The following is a 24,564-nucleotide window of genomic DNA, read 5'->3' on the forward strand; positions in this document are numbered from 1 at the left end:
AGGGGCAAGTAGCCACACCATTACAGCCCTGTACCATCCATTGTTTCCTATGCACAAACCTGCCAGTGCCTCAATGCCTGCTGGACTGTTCAATTATTCTGTTCCTTGACAAGTGAGAATCAAACATAATTTAGCCAGAATTGGTATATTTTTATATTATGTAACAGAATGACCAAAAAGGCGGTTTTGAAAAACTTTTGGCATAAGGGAATCCAGTCAATCAAGATCTTCAGAGAAGTCAAAATACAGATAGGTTATTTTCTCATTTCTAAAGAGGCTAGTTTATAGTTTTGGAGACCAAAACGCTCAAGGGAAGTTTCCATAAATTCTCTAATTCAAATGAACAAGCAATGCCTGAAATGCCTAAATTAGAAAACTGTGGAGACTTCCTGAAGCTCCCTCCACCCAATAAGAGGTGGGAGAGTTGTGGAAAACAGACCAGGTAGCAAATAGCAGCATGACCATTATTATCAGCAGTATTATCCCCGAGATGACAAGAAAAGGATGTGCATCCCTTTGCATAAGTAGCAGGCTGAGGAGCTGGAGCATAGACACTAACAAAGTGGCCCCCAAAGTCTGCTTATATTCCTAATTAGAAAATCTTAATAAAGAATCATAAGAACTTCTTTCCATATGAGCTAGTTTGGAGAGAAAGATCCTCAGATTATAAGAATCACCTTCCTCTAGTGTACGTATAGAGCAAGTCCCAAAATCAACTGGAATGTTGCTTTCAAGGCTAAAATAATCCACAATGAACTAGTCTTAAAAAAAGAAAAAAAAAATACAGACTCCTTCAATTAGGAAATTAAAGGCTAGCTGTTCAGCACAAGAGTATGAACCCCAGATCTGATTCAATCCATATTAATACAAAAATGAACAACAAGCAGTAAGAACGGCTACACTGGGTGAGACCAAAGGTCCATCTAGCCCAATATCGTCTTCCGACAGTGGCCAATGTCAGATGCCCCAGAGAGAATGAACAGAACAGGTAATCATCAAGTGATCCATCCCCTGTCACCCATTCCCAACTTCTGGCAAACAGAGGCTAAGGACGCCACCCCTGCCCATCCTGGCTAATAGCCATTGATGGACCTATCCTCCAGGAATTTATTTAGGGTTTTTTTTTAATCCAGTTATAGTCTTGGCCTTCACTACATCCTCTGGCAAGGAGTTCCACAGGTTGACTGTGTGTTGTGTGAAAAAATACTTAATTTTGTTTGTTTTAAACCTGCTGCCTATTGAACATATACTCAAAGTTATTGTTGTAACAGTCTCTCATAATGGGGGTCCCCTGAAGAGGGATGGGCAAAGTGGATGAGGTTTAGGGAGCGTCTGGAACTGGATAGAATATCCAGTATCTATGATTTCCAAGGTTATATTGTTCCAGGTTTCCTCAAAATAAAACAGTCTCCAAACATGGTGGGGAAACAGAATAGTTCCTTTATGATTGCTTCTGAACAGTTCCTGATTGAACCATCGTCTACCTCGAGGAACGCATTTGCCATGCTGATGCAGTAACTGAAGAAGCTGAGGGTCTTTTTATAATGAAAGCATTGTTTTTTTCCTGATGGCTCAGAAAGTCTTTGAGAAGGATGGTAATAGGAAAATGCTGGAGCCTGTCTGGGAAAAGTCTGATGCTTAGACTGTTTCTTTCTGGGTTGATACTCCCAGTGATCTTAGCGTGGCCTGAAAATCTTTCACGAAGTGCAAGGCATTGTCTGTTTTGCAGCTAAATAGATGAGAATCCTCAAAGAGAAGAACTTCAGTTGTGTTCTGCACTTCCTGGGGAACTCCTCGGGATTGCAATGATGATACTTGCCCCATTGTCACAGCAGTTGCCATTGACCTTGCTGCTGTGTCCGGAGCATCTGTGGCAGCTGGCAGTGAGGTTCATGCCACTAACTGCTCCTCAGCAATAAGAAATCATAATTCCTCTCGATTCCTGCAGCAGCCTGTCAACAAAGTCGGATACCTTATGCCAACTAAGGAAGTCATATTTGGAGAGGAGTGCCTGGTAGCTGGTAATTCATAACGGGGGCTGTCAAAGGAGTAGTTCTTCCTCCCAAAGATGTCCAGAGGTTTAGGTTCATTTCATCTGGAATGGACTTGCAGCTATGTTTCAAGTGCTTCTGGGCAGCAGTGACCACAAGTGACCCAAATATGAGGGTAATCATAAAAATACTCAATCCCAAAGAAGGACCTTGGTTCTTCCTATCTGCTTTCCTTGATGTTGGAGGTAAGATGGCTTGTAACTGCCACACCAGTTCTAACAGGCCTTTGTTAACTGGCATTGTCAGTCTTTCCAGTAACAAAATGTGCAAGGTGTCTAATAACTTCTGTGGTTTTATGTACACAACCTCCACTGAAATCTCTAATGTTTCATCCATTCTTCTAAGAAGACCCTGAAAAATTTTGTAGTAATCAGGATGTGATGGTGTAGATGAGACTGCAGACTCATCAGGTGATGATAAAGGAATGGCAGGTACGGCGAGTTCAATAGGATGATGTTATTCTTCATGAGAGGCCTGTAATTGTGATGGCTGAGCATGGGACACCTGTGGCTGATAAGGCTGAACTCCTCTACACACCATAAGATGGGATGGTCTGATCCTGGAGTGGGTAGAGAATGCCCTTCTAAGGTGATGAGGGCCCCAAGGAGCCCAGTAAAGCACGAGTGAGGTCCACAGGCAAACTGTGTAGAAGGCCAACGGGGTACTAGGTAGAACATCCCTTCCTATATCCCTATACTTAAGTTGATACACATATGCCCTAAACTCCCTCTTAGAGATACCGGAGACTTGGGAATAACTAGAAGAACATTCTCTACTCTGGTTTGAGGCTCATGAGAAGAAGGAAGGAATATTTCCCCTCTAGTGCTGGAGCAGACCTAGCAGGAGTCCTTGTAATTTCTTTTGGGACATTTCTTATATGCACGCAATACCGACATTGGAATTCTCTCTGGTGATGAAAGGATGGACACTATCAAATTTCTTGCTGCCAATAGAGTTGGTACCACTGACATTAAACAAGTGGCCTTTGGTGCCGGAACAGACTGTGCAGATGACATTTGTATTGATGGAGCCAGTATTCATATGGATAGCTCTATGGTCATTGCCAAGAGCCCGGAAGACAGCATTGCACCAATAGTGCGGACAACTGTGAGGGGCTGTTCTTTAGCTGGTACAGATGAATTTGGCAGAGGGACCATAATCAGGCCTTGTGCTATCCCTTGACAAGGTTGAATAAGGTGATCTCTGCCTCTTTTTCTTAGAGGTCCCTCAGATGGTGACCTGCACTTATGATTTTTAAAAAAGCACTGATGTCTTACCCCCCTCGGACAAGGACTTGGGAGGTTGAACCGCTGCAGAGTACACTGAAGAGGTAGAAGCCCAGGAACTGGAAGCAGAGCCAGTGCTCACCAGTGCACTCTTGGAAGAAGATTGCTGGATTGTGGCTCCTGTTTACCTGGATCTGGGGCAGGTCTCAAAGATTTATCCAAGAGAAAATGTTTCAAGTAGGTGTCTCACTTTTTGAATTCATTTTAAAAACAAACAACAAATAGAGCATTTGCTTATGATGTGTCCTTCATCTAAACAACAAACTTTTTGAGTGGCTATTATTAAGGGGTATAGCTGCCTCACTTGTTTGTTCATCCATGAACACCCGGTACAGGGTAAAAGAAAAAAGGGAAAAAAAATGTTACTCAGTAGGAAACCTAATAACCAAACACTAACATAACTGTATATACTTTAATATAACTATCCTAAAAGCTATCTACTCAATTTTTAGAACTAGCTATACAAATATGTCAGAGTAAAAGGACACTGTTTAAAGTTCTCTTTCAGCTATTGGAGGTAAGAAGGAACTGAGAAGTAGTTGGTGCTGCTCTGCCCCTTTATGCCTTCAAGAGGTGGATCCAAGGGCACTTAGAGCACAGGAATGGACTAACAGACGCTGAGGGCCAAAAGATGCTGATCTCTGGTATTTACATACTCAAGACAAGCACTTGAAGAAGCTGGTTGGTCTGGAAAGGGTTATCAGCTTTCATAAAATTATAGCATAACTCAGAGTGTCAATCACAATAAGTCTCGCTGAAGATATGTACAAATGTGCACACTGTCTCCCAAGACAAATTAATAGATTCCAAAGCCAGAAGGGACCATTGTGATAATCTAGTCTGACCTCTTGTATAACAAGGCCATAGAATTTCCCCCAAAATAATTACTGGAGCATCTCTCTACTGAAGTGTACTGCAATACTGGGGTGGCTAATATAATCCATCTGTATCGCAAGCATATTCACAAAGTACTGCTGTACTCACAGCACATTTAATCACTGCAAAGAAGTCTCAGTTGCTAAAAGTGAGCCAAGAAAAGAGAAACGTACCTAACAGACCCTTAAGAGAACTTTGACACTAACTAAAAATGATTTGAGGCAGTATCAGTTCAAAACGTGTATGACGGAGATCCTGAACCAGCCTCGATGGCTCCATTCCAATAGAAACCTTATTCGCTGATCAAGGTAAAAAAAAAAAAAAAAAAAAAAAAAAAACATGGAAGCTGAACATTTCAGATATTATTTGGTCTGTGCATGAAACTCAACTGATGCCTCAAAGGGTCCAAAAACTTTTGAAAGCTTAGGGGAGTCCCTGCCTACTTAATGCTATAAGTACAAACTCCAATAGTAGAAATCAGGTCAATGCTATCTTCAGAGAAATTCCTTTACACAAAAACATAAGATCACAGAATGATTTTCAGACTTTTAGTGGGTATTCTGAAAAGTAATAAACGTTAAGGACACAGGTGGGATCTCAGAAAACATGAAAAAGCAACTAAGAATATGTACAAGGGGGATCACCTCACATAGGGTATTGAGCTTACTTCTAAGAAAACTTGAACTATTTCTGGGGGACTAAAGTTCAGTTTGAGACAGCACACACTGCCAAGTCAGATTCTGCTCTCAGAATAACACTGGTGTAATTCTAGAGGAATTCCACTGGAGTCTTTGCAGTCAGTTCTTTGGAGGGAACCATATAAATTACAACTGTATCTCCCTGTAAACCGATTCAAGGAAAATGTGGTATCATTTACCAGGAAACTAGCTACCCTCTGCCTCCTCCCCCAAGTTAAATATAGTAATCAGTTTTGAACAAATAGTTTGTATTTTACTTTCACCTACTCAGGATAGGTTTACAAACCAGTAAATTTGTTTCATAGCAGCATTATCAGCTTGCTCTTTGAATGAATTTGTGTAAGTGGAGAAGGGTTGTTTTTTAAAAAAAATCATCATAAAGTTTTTAAAAAGGCTTCTTTGGAAATCCACAATCTACAAGCATTCCTCCCCCCTCCAGCCCCCAAACATTAAATCTCTTGCCCACATTCATTATACTTTATACCACCTCCTCCTTCCTGGTTATTTATTGTTATTAATTTTTATAGCATCCAAAGTTGTGTTGGGCATTTCACAGAAGACAGAAAGCTCAGGTCCCCGACTGAAAAACACTACAACTAAAATTTACTTTTCAGTATAAATTCTTTAGACGCTAACCTAGAGGGGGGGAAATCTAAAAATTTTAAACATGTTTTTAAAATGTTCTTCCTAGTCTCTCTCAAAACACCATTGCCTGTACCAGTAAATACCAGATCAGAAAACACAGAATTCAAACTTGCAAGCCCTAAATCTGTCCTAGATACATGGGAACTCAAACTAAAGTAACTGAGAGCAGATTACTTTTACAAGCTGTAGACCAAATCTTACAGTCTTTATTCAGACACAACTCCCATAGTCAGTTACAGCACATTATCATGACAGCAGAAGCAGCACCAATTAAGAACTGCTCACTTCATCCCACTCCCCGCCCCAGCTCTCAGGCATTTCTAGAGGGACAGCTGTAAGTAAAAGTTACTTTAAAATAATTGAACAGTTCAGTTTGTTTTTTAAGAAGCAATTAATATAATGGCTCCTCCTATAGAGCTCCTCTAAAACAGAGGACTATAACATATGGATTAAAATGTAATAAGACATTCACAAGTAGAATTTGTTAAGAAAAATAATGTTCTCTCTAAATTACGCAGTTTGAACTAACCATCTCCAGACAAGACTTACTCTAAGAAAATCATTATCACATTCTGATTTACACTGATCTTTGTATTATATTTCGTTTTAATTATAACTCCTGTATAGTTCTTAGCAAAATGAACTTCACAAGCAAGTTATGAAGGTCAAGGTGAAGAGGTTCAAGTTTATTCTCTTTAGTTGGGAACAGGAGAAGGGCAAACTGACTTGGGAAACTTAAGAGAGAGTTGGGATTAAAAACAGAAATGCTGGCTGTTACTGAGGTGGAAGGGATGGCATTTTTATTAATGAAATAAAAGTTTAGTAACAATGGTAGTAAATTAGAAAAGGCACCCTGTTTTGCAAGACATTCATTAAGGTGCCTCGTCAGAATAAACTACAACACAAGACCAAGGCACCCTCTTTTTAACTTTGAGCAGTTTGGAGTGCTTTACTGTACTCCAAATCTGGGATTCAATATCCCACTAAAAGGGTAATCAAGTATTTTACCTTCAGTGTTTCTAATGGATTTTATCTCAACTTGATATATGGGAATTTATATTTATCCTATAAAAGAAAACAATCTTTAAAATTCAGAGCATATATTTCCCCATCCAATCTGTTTCAGCATCATGGGCACGAGCATTAAAAATTCTTGTTAATTTCAGTCTGATTTCTCTGATTGTTAAATGTAAATCACAAAAACAGAAAATGACATGAGTAAACTCTTGAGTAGTATGTGCTAGTAATTAGTCATTGAGAGCAATCTAGTTTCTACCAGATGTTGGGAGGTTGTGAAAGGACAGAGCTGGCAAGAGGTTTCAATTCATTCTTTCTTGTTATCAATAACAAAACAATAGTTTCTGCTTTCATTGTGACAGCACATCCTCCTTCACATCCTCTACCAGCAACCACTGTAAGTTAGAATGCACACACACACACAAAAAGTTTTAACCTGATCGTGCAGAGAGCATAAAGTGTGTTTTAAACACATTCATCTTTCAAGTGAAAAAACAACAAACAACTAAAAATAAAACATGGGGAAGAGGGAGGGAAGGGGTTTCATGGAAAAGGCACACAGGGAGCAAAAAAACCAGCACAAATCAATTACACAAGTCTTTAGTGCCTCCTCCACCCTTACATTTTCATCATCTGCCATCAAGTTACAGCAAATAGCTTAGAGCTTCAAGTACTGAACCTCAGCACCACTGAATCCAGTTAATCATCCAGAGTCAAAGTAAAAGAAGATAACATGCATTTTATCTCTTATCAGTGCAGGTCATCTTCCAAACAAGGCCTGTTAAATTGTCAGATTTATTATAACCCTAAAATGCAGTTAAAGAATAGATGGGAATAAAACCTTAAGAACTACTGCTTCAATATGAAGAGAAGCAAACAAAAGGCGGAACACCATGACAGGTAAGAAGGTAACAGAAATGCATTCCACCAATGCACTGACATGAAATACAGACTTAATTGCTAAATCCAGTACTTATTTATTACAATTATTGATGTATTCAGCAGTGTACCCAGTTCTTGATCAAAGAAGCTTACAATTTAAATGCAAGCTCTGGTTAAAATTTTCCAAAAGCCTAATTTAAACTGTTCCGAGTCCCACACTACAAAGAATAATTACATTAGTAAACTGTAACAGCTACATCAGTTTTCTTATACTTTTCTGCTGTAGAGTTCATACCACCAGAAGGCTACATTCTTGCTTCAACTCTATTCAAGTAAATTATGAGTTCTTTTGCACAAACTACAATAAAGTTGGAAGCCATATGAAACTTGCTTCTTGCTCCTCAAACTTTTTTTTTTTTTTTAAAGAATGTAAGCACTTTGTTTCATCAGCTAATTTCTCTAAATCTGTATAAAAATATGGAAACAAAAATATTTTAAATATTTGCATATATTGTATACCTCCCAACATTTCAAGTAGCTAATATAGGATGCAGTGCTACTCAAGTCTGGCCCGTCCACCCTTCTGTCTCCTACTACGGTGGGGCAGAGAGGTCAAACATGAGTGGTGCTGTGACCCTATGCGCCATGCAGTAACATTACTCAGGTTTGGGGGCCCTCTCAAACAGAGGCTTGGGGCAAGCTGCCCTTCAGCTGGAACAGCAAGTTTGGGGGTCAAAGCAGGGCAGTCCTATGAAAACTGAAACTATTGGGAGGTATGATACTGCACATTTCTACCTCTGAAAACAGGAAATCATGAGTGTACCAGCTACTAACTTTCCCAGATCTCACAGGAAGTCACTATTAGAGGCAGGGTTTGAATCAGGTCCCTGATTCCTTGCTCCCATGCTTTAGCCACTAGAACATGCTGCCTTGCAATCATTAACTGACCACAATTATTCAATTCTTTGAGCACACAGCACTTCTGGCTCCTGGTTTATATTCTTTAATGAAGAACACATTCAGAGTTATAAAAAACAATTTGAGACTGCTGACTGCGAGAATATTCTGTGCGTGTGTGTGTTTTTATATATACACATACATACATATATACACACACACACACACACATACACAGCTTCTAACCCTAGAACAGCTCAAAGAGTTCCTCTGCACATGAGCACTCTATTGCGCTGCTCTTATGAAAACACAGCAACAAGAAAGGCACAGACAGTGATTTGGGAACCAGTGAGCTGGAGCAGAAATCAAGGGAAACAAACAAACAAAAAATGAGAAGCATCTGAATATCACCTGTCAAAATTAAACCCAGGTGATTTTTATTGCAAACAGCTTACCGAATCTAAAATCTCCACTGCCACACTACTAAAAAATGTAATAGAAAATAAAGGTCTGGATTTACTAAGCATTCCTCCCTCATCCACACACCCCTATTTGCAAACCACATACTCTACAACCAACTCATTACAGCCATCTATTACCACACAAAATGTGTGGAGTTAGGACACACCCGAAACCAAACAATTCTGCCAAAACAAGCAAGATGTCTAATACAAAAGTTGGCTGTGTTATATTACATACCAGGAATACAAACTGATTTAGTCAACAAAATGGTCTATTGCATTCCAGAAAACTTGACTATTTTTGCTACAGCTGTAACTACTCAAAACCTTCACCCTTCAAAATTATCACATTTCATATAGGGACACTCTTGCAAGTAGACATAATAGTTAAGTAGCAAAACTTGTGAATCTAATTTTTAAGCATTTATATTGAAAGATTACAGGTTTCCCTGTTAATTCTATATTTAGCCACTTCTATCTGAAAGTAACTTCAGTGTTTTTACTTAGACAATATAATTTCTTTTAAAGGAAAGCAGTAATATTAAAAAAAGGTTTAGGGTAACCATTACCAAATGTGACTTTATATACGTACTGTGCAAACAAGGAATAAAGAGGGGAATATTAGTTATTAGCTAATGTAATGGAGTTTATGTATGTGTAAGAACATTCATCCCTCTCTCTGGGAAACTCTGGGAAAGTTGGCTCCAGCACCTGCCTCATATTTTTGTTCAGTCCAAGAGCTATAACAGACTATAAACAAATGTTAAAGCTAAAGGTTCCTTCTTCCTCAATATGCTTTTCTCTTACATTTACTTTTGCATAATGGCTTTAAAGTGGTGTAACACGAAGACATATTCCATTTTCAGACTGAAAGCCAATAAATGCTCATGAATTTTTTAGTTGAGAGACACTTCAAGATGCCACTGGGAAGACTGTGTAATAAACACATTAGGCTGAAAATGGGCAGCAGCAGCAGCTCTTTAACACACACTGTAACAATAAAAAAAATGACTAACATTCATGTTCTGTGTTACAAACGGATATTTAAGAGCACATTCTTCAGCTTCCACCTGAATCTTGAAAGGTAAAAAACTTCCTTTCAGTTATTCAAAACTTCAACTCTGACAAAACCAAGTATCATAGTGCTGGCAGCTTTAAACAAGGATTCCAAGCAAGCAAAGTAATAAAATAAAATAATACTAGTAATAATAATAATAATAATAAATTGTATAATCTAACACCAACAATATAAAATGGCTTCTACTTTCTGTATTCCCATAGGCTAAATCTCTTAATATAGCCAGTCACTGAGCTGCTTACATATGAGACTACGTCAGCCAGCTCTAATATGCCCAGGAATAGCAAGACTAGGCTTTAATAAGACACCAGAGAGTAACATATCACAGGAAGAAAGTTACATTCTTTGCATAACATACACGATTTCTGTTGTTACTACGCTTACTCTGTCTTAAAGATACAAAACCCTTTTTTGATCAAAACATTACATTCTCAATAAGAAGATGTTAAAGACTATTAAAAAGGGAGTCTATACCCTAATATAACTCATGATTCTGGATCAAAACTTCAAGATCAGAATTCTACTATCTGACATTATCCTGGGAACCATTTTAGTTTCTCATTATTCAAATGATAAAAACTGAATCTCAGTTCCATAGGAATAACTGCTGTGATGCCAGGGGCAAAAAACAGATTTGTATGTCTACAAAGCACTCTTATCCACCCAGTTTGTGACAGTTATAACCCTATTTAAAAACCAAATGTACAAACAAACCAACCCTCCTAGATTGCAGCACACATGGTGAATATCAAGCCACAGCTACAGAAACCGTATTAAGCCTGCAAATATTTTCATTGGAAAGAAAAAAAAAATCCTTAGACAGATGTCTTAGGAAATTAGGTGTTTTCTTCTCTAAAGTGTCACAAATGCTAACATTTTTAATCATTAGAATCATTTTGCAGCACAATATTTAAGAGCTACTAAAACTTGAAATAGGTTTTTATGGACAACAAAAGCAGATAGATGAGACAAAATGAATACTGTATTATTGAAAAAAAGTGTGTGTTTAAACAGACAACCTTCAACTTGAAATGTAGTCAATTTTAAAAGTGTGTTAAGCATATTTAAAATACTTCAATTGCCACTGAGAACCCCATGCCAGCTTTTACAGGTTTACAACCACATGTGCCTGTTTTTAAAACATTTTTTGTCTCCTCAGTTGATGTTTGAAAAAAACAACAAAACAACCGGGGGAGAATCTGGACGGATTATATAGCGTGAACAGTGGAACTGACCATGCACTAAATGCTATCAAGTAAAATTGCAAAACAGAGAAAAGTAGATTTTCCTTTTAATTCTTTCACTTACAGTAATTTTGAGGGTTACATATAGCATTAGTAGGTTAATAGCTTAAAAATCACATTTTGAAATCTGACATTTGCTGATTGTTTTTTTAACTCAAGTTAACTTGAGGTAATTGGCACTGAGTTAACTAACTTATTTGTACATACTCTTCTGGAGTTATTCACTTCAGATGAAATCCATTATACTCACAGAAAGCCCAAGGTGGAATACTGAAGGGTTAAGGAGGATAAAACCCACTTGTTACCCTAGGGCAGTAAGCAGAGCGGCCTGATGGGCAGGAATAGTAGCCACAGCCCTGCTGAGCCAGTTGCATGGGATGTCATGGTTCTACGCATCTTTGGATCCCATAGCCCAGAGGTGGGCAAACTATGGCCGGCGGGCCGAATCTGGCCTGCAAGCCGTTTTAAGCCAGCCCGCAAGCACCCACTGGGGAGTGGGGTCAGGGGCTGGACCATGCGGCTCCCAGAAGCTGCAGCATGGCCCCACTCTGGCTCCTACGCACTCCAATGGTCCGCTCCTGCGCTCCAATGGGAGCTGCAGGGGTGGTGCCTGAGGATGGGGCAGTGTGCAGAGCCGCCTGGCTGCACCTCCACATAGGAGCTGGAGAAGGGACATGCCACTGCTTTCAGGAGCCGTTTGAGGTAAGTTCCACTCACAGCCTGCACCCCTGAGACTCTCTCCACCCCCCAACCTCCAGCCCCAGCACGGATCCCCATCGCGCTCACCAAACCCCTCGATCCCAGCCCAGAGCACCCTCCTGCATCCCAAACCTCTCATCCCCAGCCTCACCCAGAGCCCGCACCCCCAACCAGAGCCCTCACCCCCTCCCACACCCCAACCCCAATTTTGTGAGCATTCATGGCCCACCATACTATTTCTATTCCCCAATGTGGCCCTTGGGCCAAAAGGTTTTCTCAGCCCTGCCAAAGCCCCACCCCCATTACAGATGTCTATACCCTTGTATGTAAGTGCCAGTGCAGAGATGCTTTCTGAAGCTCATAATGGATGCACAAGCAACCTTGCATAGGTTCCGCTCATGCACTCCCCAGTCAGCTTCTATGCCAGATTTAAGAAGTGCAGAATGCCTTGCGCAAGCCCCCCGTATAAGAGATTATTAAAAATCGTATGCAAAAAGGGAGAAATTAAATTCCAGCCTGGCCACCAAAAAAACAAAAACAAACAAACAAAAAACACTCCCTAGTAGCAATACTGGTTATTACATTTTGTAACAGCATGTGTGGTTAGTATGTCCTTTGCTTACATTTATAAAGTATATCAACTTGATTTAATAGTGCTAACCCAATGTCTAGCTGGATCCTAGGGCAGTCCCATTAACAGGCTTTAGACCCCTTCATTTCAAATTCTGATTGCAGAGTATATAGCAAAGGTTCTAATGTTCAGGAACTGTAGATACCATGTAATCTAAATAATACAACATCTTTTACCATTTTTATCATTGAGAGTTAATAACCCATCAGACAAAATAGTCTCTCTCTCTCTCCGTGTGTGTGTCTCACACACATCCTTCCAAAGTATGTAGAGTTGTCCATTCTCTCATCAACACACACAGGATTTAATTGTGCACGTCCTCATAGTATTAAAGGCCCAATTCATGAAAGCATCCTTATTCAGGGACACCTTAACACATGTTTAACTTTAAGGACATGCCTAAACCCCACTGAAATCCATGGGATTACCATTAAAGTCAATTAAATATTTGCTTTGATTAAAGTCTCTTCTTCTAGCTATATGAATGGCTCTGATGAGAGTGACTTACTTAGGCCCCAACTCAGGAAAGCACTTACACATATGCTTAAATCTATTCTATTTAGGAAGGGCACTTAAGCACCTCACTTTAAACACACGTTTAAGCCCCAAAAGCTTTCAAAGAGACTTCAGTGAGACTTAAGCTCATGCTCAGTTAGGCATGCGCTTAAGTGCTGTCCTGAATCAAGGCCAAAGTGAGTCACCAACAATCAGTGCCATCCATATAGATGGGAGAAGAAACAAAATCTCGAGAGAAAATAACGACTTATTCAGAATTACACTGTTAAAGAAATTGAGATCCCAAACATTGTGTAAAACAGACACTGAAAACCATGCCCTTAATTTTTTCAAATTTCAATCAATGCAAAATTAAAATCAGAACACAATCTTAACTTGGGCACACATTTGAAATAATCTGTAAGAACCACTCTCACCCATTACAGCATGTATGGCCTGGCGAGCAGTACGCAGTCTTGGTAATTATTAAAACCAACACTACTAAATGTTAATTGCAGATCCATAAACAAGCATTCAAAACCACAAGTCATTCAAACGTGGAACGAAATTTTGTACACCCACAACTAGGGCTCTGCATGGATACAAAATTTGTATCTGCATCCGATCTGCAATCCACAAAAAATGGTCCATGGATATAAAACGGATATCCAAAGATTTGCAGGGCTCTAGATACAAAATTTGTATCTGCATCCGATCCACAAAAATGGTCTGCAAATATCTGCATCCGCAGATGCAGATATCTGCAGATATAAAGCGGCTACCTGTGGATTTGCAGGGCTCTACACACAACAATGCTCAGCCAAGGAAGAGATTTTAGGATGATGGTGGACTTGGTAGTGAAATAAATAAAAACATGCCTATACATGCACACTGTTTGGCCTGTCCCAAAACAAAGAATTTTACCAGTTCCTTCCTAGAGCACATTTGATCATTTAAAAATACATATTGCAGGAACTTCTTCAGTCAATAGCCATTTTTGGAATTGGTGGGGAAAACTTCAGCTAAGTTAACATTTGAAAATAGTCACTATATTTGGAGAGGATATTTTAAAAAAGATAGTAAGACTTATTTTTAATACACCTCTACCTCGATATAACGCTGTCCTCGGGAGCCAAAAACTCTTATCGCGTTATAGGTGAAACCGCATTATATTGAACTTGCTTTGATCCACTGGACTGCGCAGCCCTGCCCCCCGGAGCACTGCTTTACTGTTATATCCAAATTTGTGTTATATCGGGTGGTGTTATATCGAGGTAGCGGTGTATCTCCAAAGAGTACGAGAAAAAATATAATGCTTTGTAGAAATCTGTATTATGATTATAATTCAATTCTTGTCAGAGGCATCTACAACATTACATATGCATTTTGTTATAGGCTGTATAAATACAAATAAATAGCATAACTTATATCAAAGGTCCTTGTGGCAACTTCTTTTAAGCATTTATGAAGTATCAGGTAAAAAAAGTAACAATAAAAATTAACTGAATGCAGCTGTATGTTAGACCCTACTGGAATCTGTGGCCATTTTTAAATGTCTATTAGTTTATAAAACTGATCTTAAGTGTGAATGTGTACAGTAGACATAAATGGTTTCAAGGAGGCCTTTCAAAATCTCTCACATCAATCTGTCTTCATACTCTTTCACAAGAATAGAATTTCCTATACCACAGCAGCAGCACCAATAACAAAAGGAAAGTTCAACTATCATTTTTGAAAGATGTAATGTCAAAACTCTGTCATCTGAATGTATTTTTAAAATTTTGTATCCATTAGCAAGGAACACAAACCTGTGGATATAAGTCTCCTATTTACAGTGATACAGAGCATGAGCAAATACAATGTTCCATAGGCTTTACTATACCACTCCCATTGACACACAAAAAAACCCCACCCCACCTGTTTTTTTTTTTTTTTTGTGTTAAAAAGAGTTAAATTAGCAATGGTAAGGGGGGAAACACTCCACATTCTTTTTAAAAGGCTTTGAGTAGTTTCAGAAGGACAAACACACACACACACACACACACACACACACACACACCAAAAAACCACCCAGGTAAATATATTACTATACAGTTCTCACAGAAGCTTTTACTAGTCTTGCTTTAGACAGCTGCTTGATCAGAACAATTTGTGGACCAACTGTTATCTGAAATGACAAATCCACTGAAGAGCTCAGTCTCTGTTGTCACATACCTTGTCTCTTGAATGAGGGTGTACAAAGAGGAAATGAAACTGGAATGGTGAGTACAAGGGTACAGTAAAGCACACACATGAGATTTAAATCCCTTAACATAAACTAGTTTTGATTTTGTTTTTTTAAAAGATTAATTTCCCTCTGACATTTCCACATGCTTGTTCCCCCTTTGATTCTCCTGTACATTACCTGTTCTCTGGTTATCCACTAGGTCAACCACAATCTCATAACAGTTAAGTGAAGACATAGCCCATTGCTGGAAATGGGATGTACCCTAGGACATTTTTACTTATAACTTTCAGAGGGTAAAACTTTACCTCCCAATAATAGAAAAGTGCAAGCCAATGAAGCCTTCTCTCTAGCCCCGACACCACAAAGTGTCCATGAATAAGGACAAACTAAAGAAGAGCTTATACAGTAAGATGACTCTTGAGGGATTTCCTGGCAGGTACAGTGACTATCACTTTATGCATTTTCTTTTTTAAGTATCTTCAATCACCTCAACTAGCACAGCTTGTGGAGCCATATCAGATCCTTAAGTCTGGTTCAAGCTTCATAATTTGTGGTTTTTTATAACAGCTTTACCAAATACCTTTCATTTATTAATGAAGTTGGCTCCAACTACCAACACTGCTGTCACACCTCTCCCTTCTTTTCTTTATATGATAAATGGATGCTGAAAATAACCCCCTCAACCTGACATGATCAGACATGACTATAGCATTTGCTATTAATTATTGTGGCTTGAAACTCTGGGTTCCAGCAGGATTTTCAAACAAGTCATTTAGCTTGTTTAGACACTGCAAAATTTTTGTTTTTCAGGCAGTCCTCGGACTTACGACACCATTGGCCCCTAAAAATCACTTCTTAAGTCGAAAACATTGTAACTTGAATTTCCCATAGGAACAATGTTGGATTGAGCATCGTAAAGTCGAAAAAGGATGTCAATTTATAAACCTAAGTGCCGTTTGTCATAATTTGAACGTCATAAAGTTGAGGGCTGCCTGTATAAGAGATTTTTCGGAGTAACTTTTTCCTTCCTCAAATATAAGCAAGAGGCTTATCTAGAAGAGATGATAGAATAAGGAGTGGAGGAAAGAAACATCCAGTGAACATTGTAAGTTAAAACTCTTTCACTGTACTTATAGCTTGATTTTTGAAGCATAATATCTATAGTGGACAATGGACTAAATAAAATTCCTCTGGCCAAGTAAGAATACCTGAAGTTTCAAATACTCCACATACAGTAGTTATTGCAGTGTTGCAATGCCACTGAAATTTGGCCCAGCCACTCCTTCCTCATGCCTAAGCGGCCCCCGGATTTCTGGGTTTTTGAGTTACAGTGTTGGCAACCCTATGAAGTCCTATTAAGCAAATAAAGCAAAATGAACTTTGCCAGCACCAGAAATATACTGCTTATTCAAGAAGCTTCTTTTATTCTAATTATTTCTGTTCGTTTAATATTCCCAAAAGCGTATCACACAATTAAAATTAGACCTGGCCAATTCCAACATGCAAGCAATCAAATATATTTGTTTATAGAAAGTAGGTGCTAAATCATCAGTATGCACAGCAGAGCCTATCCTATATCTTATTAGAGCTCCTATAATGAAATAAGGAAACAAACAACACAACAAGTATACAGGAAGTTTCATTGTTCTTGCAGCTTTTACATTTGCTTCTGTGAACATGACAGGCTCACCAGGCCTCAGATCAGTCATGCCACGGGCCTACTTGGCAGAATGTAGGTACGCTGCAATTAAAATATTCAGGCTTAAACAAAAGAGAACAAGCAAATAAATAAGGGTCATTTGGTTCCATTTCTATGTCCTGTCAGCATGTAATAAAATATCTTCAAACACACACTATATTATTTAAATAATAATAAATAATAATAATAATAAAAACACATGTTCCTTCTGTTTCTGTCTCAAAGTAGCATGAGTTTTTAAAAATTCCTAAATAAAATAAACAAAATCAATTCTTGTATGTATATAATTAATTATTAGAAAGCTTATAAGCATTACCACCATCACTACGATTTCAATATGTATCCGGGATCACACACTTTTAGAACACTGCCAACTGGTACTGCAGTAATGCTCTGTTACGACTACCTTTGTCATCCTGCCCTTAAAAGGAAAAAAATATTGCAGAAGTTCAGCTTAGTTTTCCTGTGAGTGCTGATCATTAATTTTATTTTACCATTTTTGGGGGGGAGGAGGCAGGGTAGGATTATTACTATTCTTTATTGTTAAACTTCAACAATATTCCCAGTGCTGTACAAGACACAAAAACAGACAGACAATCTCTTGAGTGTTGCACCCTGCAAGGTTACGAGAAAGGTAAAACACTATACTGCCGAGATAGTTAATGGCATCAGCATGTACAACACTAGACAAATACACAGTGAAGATTAACTGAATGTCATTCTGCAACCTGGATCATATAACTACAAAGAAAACAAGGAAGGTTAGAGAACAGAGAAAGTTATATAACAACAGCAACATGAAATTCATTAATGTTACAGTGTGTTTCACCTGTTTTAGGCCTTGGTGAGAAAAAAAAGTGACTATTATTATTACAGATTCTCAATCTGCACCCTCCTTTTTTTTCCCCTGTGATCTGTGCATAGGCATTACCAGTTAGTTTTGAACAATGAATAATAATGACTGCAATGGAAAAATAATATATTGTACTTGGGCTCCACCTTCTCCTGGAAAATGGGATATACATAGGTGGGTTTGTATATTTCTCTGGGCATTAGCAAAATCCTTACAAGAAATATTTTCTCTATACTGTACAAGACAACTGCAAGTCACCTGTAGTAATTAAAGGAGTCAACAAATAACAAATCACTGAGAAATCAGTTTAGAAATTCCCTATTTACTACAGAGGAAAATTAATTCACAACTGTCATGATTAAAATAATAAAAAAAAAAAACCACACACACACACCCCCACACACACCCCTCGAGAATATTACCAAATATGAAGTCACAGCACTTCAGAAACACACCTTGTAATCTTCCACAGCCTCTGCAGTTCAAGGTAGATCTCACCAGTTTTTCCGTGCCTTTAGATAGGGATGTAAATAAAATCCCCATCCATCACACTTGCTTTTTTTATTTATCAATATATATATATAAATAAAAAATAAAAAGGACAATTAGCAGTAAATTTATTGCCTTAGAATAACAGCCCTCCATTAACCCAAACCAACATTATGTCTTGATGTAAACCAAAGCACATGCTGAGTGAGGACGTGCACACACAGCAGCTTATCTCCTCTGTCATCTGCTTCTAATGACAGCTGACAAACTAGCCACGCTAATCCTTTTCTAGCTGCTGATCAGATAGATCCCCCTTTGACAATCCAGCATGGTGGAGCACTCGAAAATTCCTCCTGCTTCTGTTCTTTCTATTGCTGCTCTAAAAGGCAGTTTCCTTTTCATTGAGATAATAGCCTTTTCTGCAGTCACATGACTCAGAAGCTACATTAGGAGAGCTTTATGATAATAGACTGAATAAGCCCCCTCCTCCATCCTCCTGCTTTTAAGGGTATGTCTCAAAAAACCCCAAACAAAAAAACAACCACCCCCACTTGAAATAATTTGCATCTTTTTGTCAGAAATTAAACATCATTCTATCATATTAAAGAGAAATATACACATGTATACTTTCTGTCCTAAAAATAATTAATGAAAATATTCTGATGCACAATTCTCTCTTCACTAGGGAACACACACTGGTCACAAGTATCAGAGGGGTAGCCGAGTTAGTCTGAATCTGAATCTTAAAGGTGCCACAGGACCCTCTGTTGCTTTTTACACTGGTCACAAACACTTCACATGAAATGAAACTGAATAACCAAGCAGGATATTTAGCAGGCTAGATTTACTCTCTTTTTCCCTATGTAATTTTCATCCTGCGTTTAAATTTAACTGCAATGAATATTTTTTTCTTAGCAACATTTTATGGATTAATTTACTGTATTATAAAACACACAAAACTACAAGCATCTAACAAATTGGAGTTCATTCCTGATGCTTTCATTTTTTTAGACCCATCCCTTCCTTTCACGGAAAAAGCCTCCAACTTTATCTTAATTTACATAGCACCCAGAATAAGCAATTTAAGCTTTTTAAAAACATATTATATATATTCTAAGAGACAGGTGTAGTTATGTAAGCATCAGTTTCAGAATTCCCAGACTTCCTGAAATCACAAGTTCAAATCCTAGAAGTTCAACACCACACCCATCAAGAGTTTTCCCACTTATTAATGGTATGGTGGTCTGAACAATTCAAAGGTGTGTATATGTATACACACACACACACACACACACACACACACACAGCCAATTCAAAGCTATATAATACAGTTCCTAAAATATTATTAGACAAATTGAGAAAAATGCTCCCATGAAACTTTAAAAGCAAGAATCTATCTTTTCTGCGTGGAAATTAAATATCACTTCAAACATGGCACTTGTTGTAAAGAGATGATAGCCCTACAACCTTGCTCTGGTCCACCCCAAAGCTACTGTGCAGTACAACACAGTCTATTGGTTGGTGGTCACCTTCTACCCCCAAAGTGGCTGCATTTCAGTGCTGGTGTAAAGGTATATAGTTTGGTCAGAAAAGGCACGATGTAAAATATTGCTGGAGTTTTGCAGCACACAGTTGGACTATTTTATGACCCACATCTACTCTTTCTAAATTCTTGGGGGGGAATACCAAAGAGTATTTTCCCCTCTTTCTCTGGGTCATATTATTCCAAATTTTCCTCCTTAGATAGACACGTGTCAGAATCAGAGCTTAAGGCCAGAAGGGACCACCAGATCATTTAGTCTGACCTCCTGTATATCACAGGACACCAACATCACCCCACACACTAAACCCAACCACCAAAATTAGACCAAAGTATTGCCGCCCATAGGAGACTAAACTGTTATGTGCCACAGAGAATAGGAGGGACTCAAGTACACCAGTGCTCGAGGCCCCCTCAGTGGCAAGGAAAGAATTAAGTGAGATATACTACGATAATCCTGGCACACGCTGCAGAGGGAAGTAAAAAAAACCCCAAGGTTACTGCCAATCTGACCTGGGGGAAAATCCCTTCAGGATCCCACATATGGCAATCAACTAGACACTGAGCATGTGAGCAAGAACCAAACAGCCAAGCACCTGGGAGAAAGAATGCTCTGTACCACTTCTGAGCCTTGGCCCTTCCCGTCCAATGTCCCATCTCTAGCTGTGGCCATCTCTGATGCTTCAAAGGAAGGAAATAAAGCAAAACAAAAACAGAATACATGGGGTGGGGGGGCTTCCTGCCCTATGCAGGTGGCCAGCTGAAATAGCTTTTACAGACATAAAAGACAAAGTGGAAGTGAGCCCCGGGCTGCTGAGCCCCGCCTCCTTATCACAAGCAACCCCAACGTACAATTGCACTCATAAATTTGTCCAACCCTCTCTTGAAATTGTTTGCCCCCACAACTCCTATTGGGCAAAGAGGTCTCAGACACCTCCACAGCATTATTCCCCAGGTCCTGTAAATGGGGTTCTGCACAAGCAGACGGGATAGAAACTGCATGGGACTGGTAGATCTGTTGGTAGGGCATACATTGTCCCAATCCAGCCCTGCAGCTGTTGGAAATCCTTTTCTGCTTGTATCTCCCTTTCCTGTGGGTCTCCACATCAAGGGAACAGTCCCGTTAGTGGAGCTCCATTGCAGCCATATGGTGGCCACAGAGCTGGACAGGAAGGCTAGTACTAGTGCACAGGCACAGGTTTCCCCTGAATCCTTGAAATGTGCCAAGTTTGGAGGAGTTGCAGGATAGCAAATCCCACTTACACCCTTCCCCTCCAAAAGAATGATTTAGAGAATCTACATGAGGGAGATTTTAATGTGGGAGGGGACACTCTGGCCCACTGAGAGGAGAATATAATTGTAAGATCCACAATTAAGCAGACAAATGCCAAATACCTAGGTTAATTTTGTCATTTTCTCCTTAACATGTCCCATTGTATCTACATATTGCAGTATATATGGTACGTAAAATCACCAACTCTTCTGAGACGTCTGAGGCACTACTTAGCAATCTTAACTCTGTATTTCTTTTTATCTATGCAAATTAATGACGTAACATTATTCTTCCATATTTATTCCTTATCTGGAGAAAAAGGTGGCAAAGCACACTGATTAAATTTGCCAGTGATACGAACATGGGAGGAATAGTGAATTTGCAGAAGGCAAATCTAATATTCAAGAAGCCAGAGAAAGATTAGAAAGATGGACACTAGAAATAAAATGAGCTTCCACAAGGACAAATGCAAAATAGTTCACTTTAGAAGTAAAAATGGAAGGAACAAGTATAAAATGGGGGCAAACTGACTAGACATAATACTATACTGCAGACAGTCTTACAGGCAATAGATGAAAATTTCAGAAAAACAATGCAATGCGGTAATAAAGGCAATACTGAGATGTAAGATATAAAGAAAAGATTTACATGTAAATTACAAAAAAAAAAAAAAAAGTCCAGATAAGCACCACCATAGTGGTAAGAGGCCTATAAAGGATTAAAAGAATTGAAACCATACAACCTTTAAAAAGACAGCTCAGGGAATTACAGTTAAAAGACTAAGGAAATGGTTGAAGGGGGACTATATGATTGCAGTACACAGCAGGATGATAAACAAAGAGGGAAAAAAAGAGAAATTAGTTAAAAAATAAGATGTCCAAGACCATAAAATACCCTGTTTTGAATTGAAACAAGGAGATCTCTGCAATTAAACACCAGGAAAAGCCATCTTTGGTCTGATCAAGGATGCAAATAACACTTCCAAAGGAAGTATTGAAATCAATGTCATTGGAAATCCTTAAGACCTTTTAAGTTGTTTAATAGGAATCTTACTACTGCTTGGGATGACTAGATGTCCCCCAAACCTACACAGTTTTGAGACCATATAGGTTCACACTGCATTGAAGACTGGCATCTCTACTATTAAAGGGATGCCTTAATGAAGCATCTCTCATTATATAGCATCTGAAAAGAGTTTGGGGCTTTACAGTAGACACAGAAAAACAGTTCCCACACCAAAGAGCTTACAAATTATAATTTCTGACATGATAAAATGAGTGAGGGTGTCAAACAGCAAAGAAGAGGAAAACAATCATAGCAATACAAACACAGTTATTACGTGCACATCCTGAGTGGGTCAGTTACAGCTATGTTTTTCTTATTTTAAATAAAGGGTTTCTAACTTTGCTTTACTTGCCATCCTTTGTAGTCTTGGACAACTTGACTGAAAACAAAAATAATTTTTTGGAACAATACACAGAGAGATGGAGACTGAAACTGGAGAAAGGCTTCCCCCTATGTTTGCTGAACACAATAAGGGATGTAATGAGCACAAAGGAAGCCATTCTACCCTACCATTACTATTTATGATTAGTACCTTACCACCAGTTGCAATCCCAGCACCTAGAGAGTAACCTGGACTTGACTACTGAAGCTTTCCAAACAAGGAGGCATGCCACTGCTGGTGCGCATAGGACACCTCATAAGGTGGGGCCGGTCTTCTGGCCCACCCCCAACAATCTAGTACCTGCTGATTGCGCCCGTGCCAACTTTCTCATACTATTTCACCAATATGCCTCAACCCTGGCCTGGAAGGTAAGACAACAACTCTGTCTGCATGGCCATTCAATTCAAGCCTTTCTACTGAGAGGGCCAGCATGGGTACAGTTATTGTCCGTTACGGTGACACCTGCCAAGAGAAGTCAGAGCCAGGAGACTGAATAAATTGGACCCTCCAAAGGAGGAGTGCTTTAGCTAACTTTAGGTTGTGTTTTTGAGTGTATTGAGGAACCAAGAGGGGAGAAACAGAGCCATGGAGGTGCAGAGTGACCTCTGACAATGAGGAGATGCTCAAGATGACTTTGTTACAGGTTTATTCACCTGCATAAGGACTATTTCATAGAATCTCAGGGTTAGAAGGGACCTCAGGAGGTCATCTAGTTCAATCCCCTGCTCAAAGCAGGACCAATCCCCAGACAGATTTTTACCCCAGTTCCCTAAGTGGCCCCCTTAAGAATTGAACTCACAACCCTAGGTTTAGCAGGCCAATGCTCAAACCACTGAGCTATCCCTCCCCCCTCACAAATCTTTGTGAGACCGAGATTTAAAAGTACAGCTCTACATCAAGTAGTATAAAAAGCATGCAAAAAATCAAGACTTACTAGGATTTGGCTCTGAAGAGCTTGATACCATAGAAATGTAGGACTGGAAGGGACCTTGATAGGTCATTTAGTCTAGTCCAGTACACTGATGCAGGACTAAGTATTATCTAGACCAGTGGTCCTCAAACCATGGGGTGTGTCTCCCCTAGGGGGCATGGAGGAACACTGGGGGAAGGAGGGGGCGCGCGGGAATGTAGCAGAGCCCAAGCCAGTCCCTATGGGGGACGGGGAGGGAGCACCACCCAGCCCCGCTCTACCCTCAGCCCAGCTCTATCCCCAGCCACAGCTCCACTCCCCAGTCCAGCTCCTGCCCAAGCTCCCCTCGGCCCCCAAGCCACAGCTCCACCCCCAGCGCCACCTTCAGCCCAAGGTCCTCTGCTGAGGAAATCTTGGCTATGCAGTAATGGAAGTGGGGTGCGGATAGATTTCAATACTGGTAAGGGGGAGGGGTACGACAGGAAAAGTTTGGGCATCATGTATCTATCCATCCTCACTGGTGTTTGTCTAACCTGCTCTTAAAAATCTCCAATGATAGAGATTCCACAACCTCCCTAGGCAATTTATTCCAGTGCTTAACCACCCAGACAGTTAGGAAGTTTTCCTAATGTCCAACCTAAACTGTCCTTGCTGCAATTTAAGCCCACTGCTTCTTGTCCTATCCTCAGAGGTTAGGGAGATCAATTTTTCTCCCTCCTCCCTGTAACAACCTTTTATGTACTTGCCAACTGTTATGTCCCTCCTCAGTCTTCTCTTCTCCAGACTAAACAAACCCAATTTTGTCAATCTCCCTCAAAGGTCATGTTTTCTAGACTTTTAATCATTTTTGTTGCTCTTCTCTGGAGTTTCTCCAATTTGTCCACATGTTTCCTGAAATGTGGTGGCCAGAACTGGACACAATACCCCAGCTGAGGCCTAATCAGTGTGGAGTAGAGCGGAAGAATTACTTCTCGTGTTTTGTTTACAACTTTCCTGCTAATATATCCCAGAATGATGTTTGCTTTTTTTGTAATAGTGTTACACTGTTCACTCATATCCACTTTGACACCCCCAGATCCCTTTTCACAGTACTCCTTCCTAGGCAGTCATTTCTCACTTTGTATGTGGGCAACTGATTGTTCCTTCCTAAGAGGAGTACTTTGCAT

General features: G+C 39.5%; 1 protein-coding gene across 6 annotated transcripts in view; it reads right to left on the reverse strand.

Moving 5' to 3' along the window:
* Positions 1–24,564, reverse strand: part of NCOA2 (nuclear receptor coactivator 2) — a 279,877-nt gene that overhangs the window by 121,921 nt on the left and 133,392 nt on the right. Inside the window, exon 1 of one of the 6 annotated variants that reach the window (XM_034763073.1) lies at positions 18,195–18,290. The exons of the other annotated variants lie outside the window; for them this stretch is intronic. The gene's annotated coding sequence lies outside the window, so the exon portion shown is untranslated. Of the gene's footprint in view, positions 1–18,194; positions 18,291–24,564 lie in introns of those variants that run through there. 6 annotated transcript variants of the gene reach the window in all.

The sequence above is a fragment of the Trachemys scripta genome, chromosome 2, assembly GCF_013100865.1.
Source record: "Trachemys scripta elegans isolate TJP31775 chromosome 2, CAS_Tse_1.0, whole genome shotgun sequence".
In the NCBI taxonomy this organism is placed as follows: Eukaryota; Metazoa; Chordata; order Testudines; family Emydidae; genus Trachemys; species Trachemys scripta.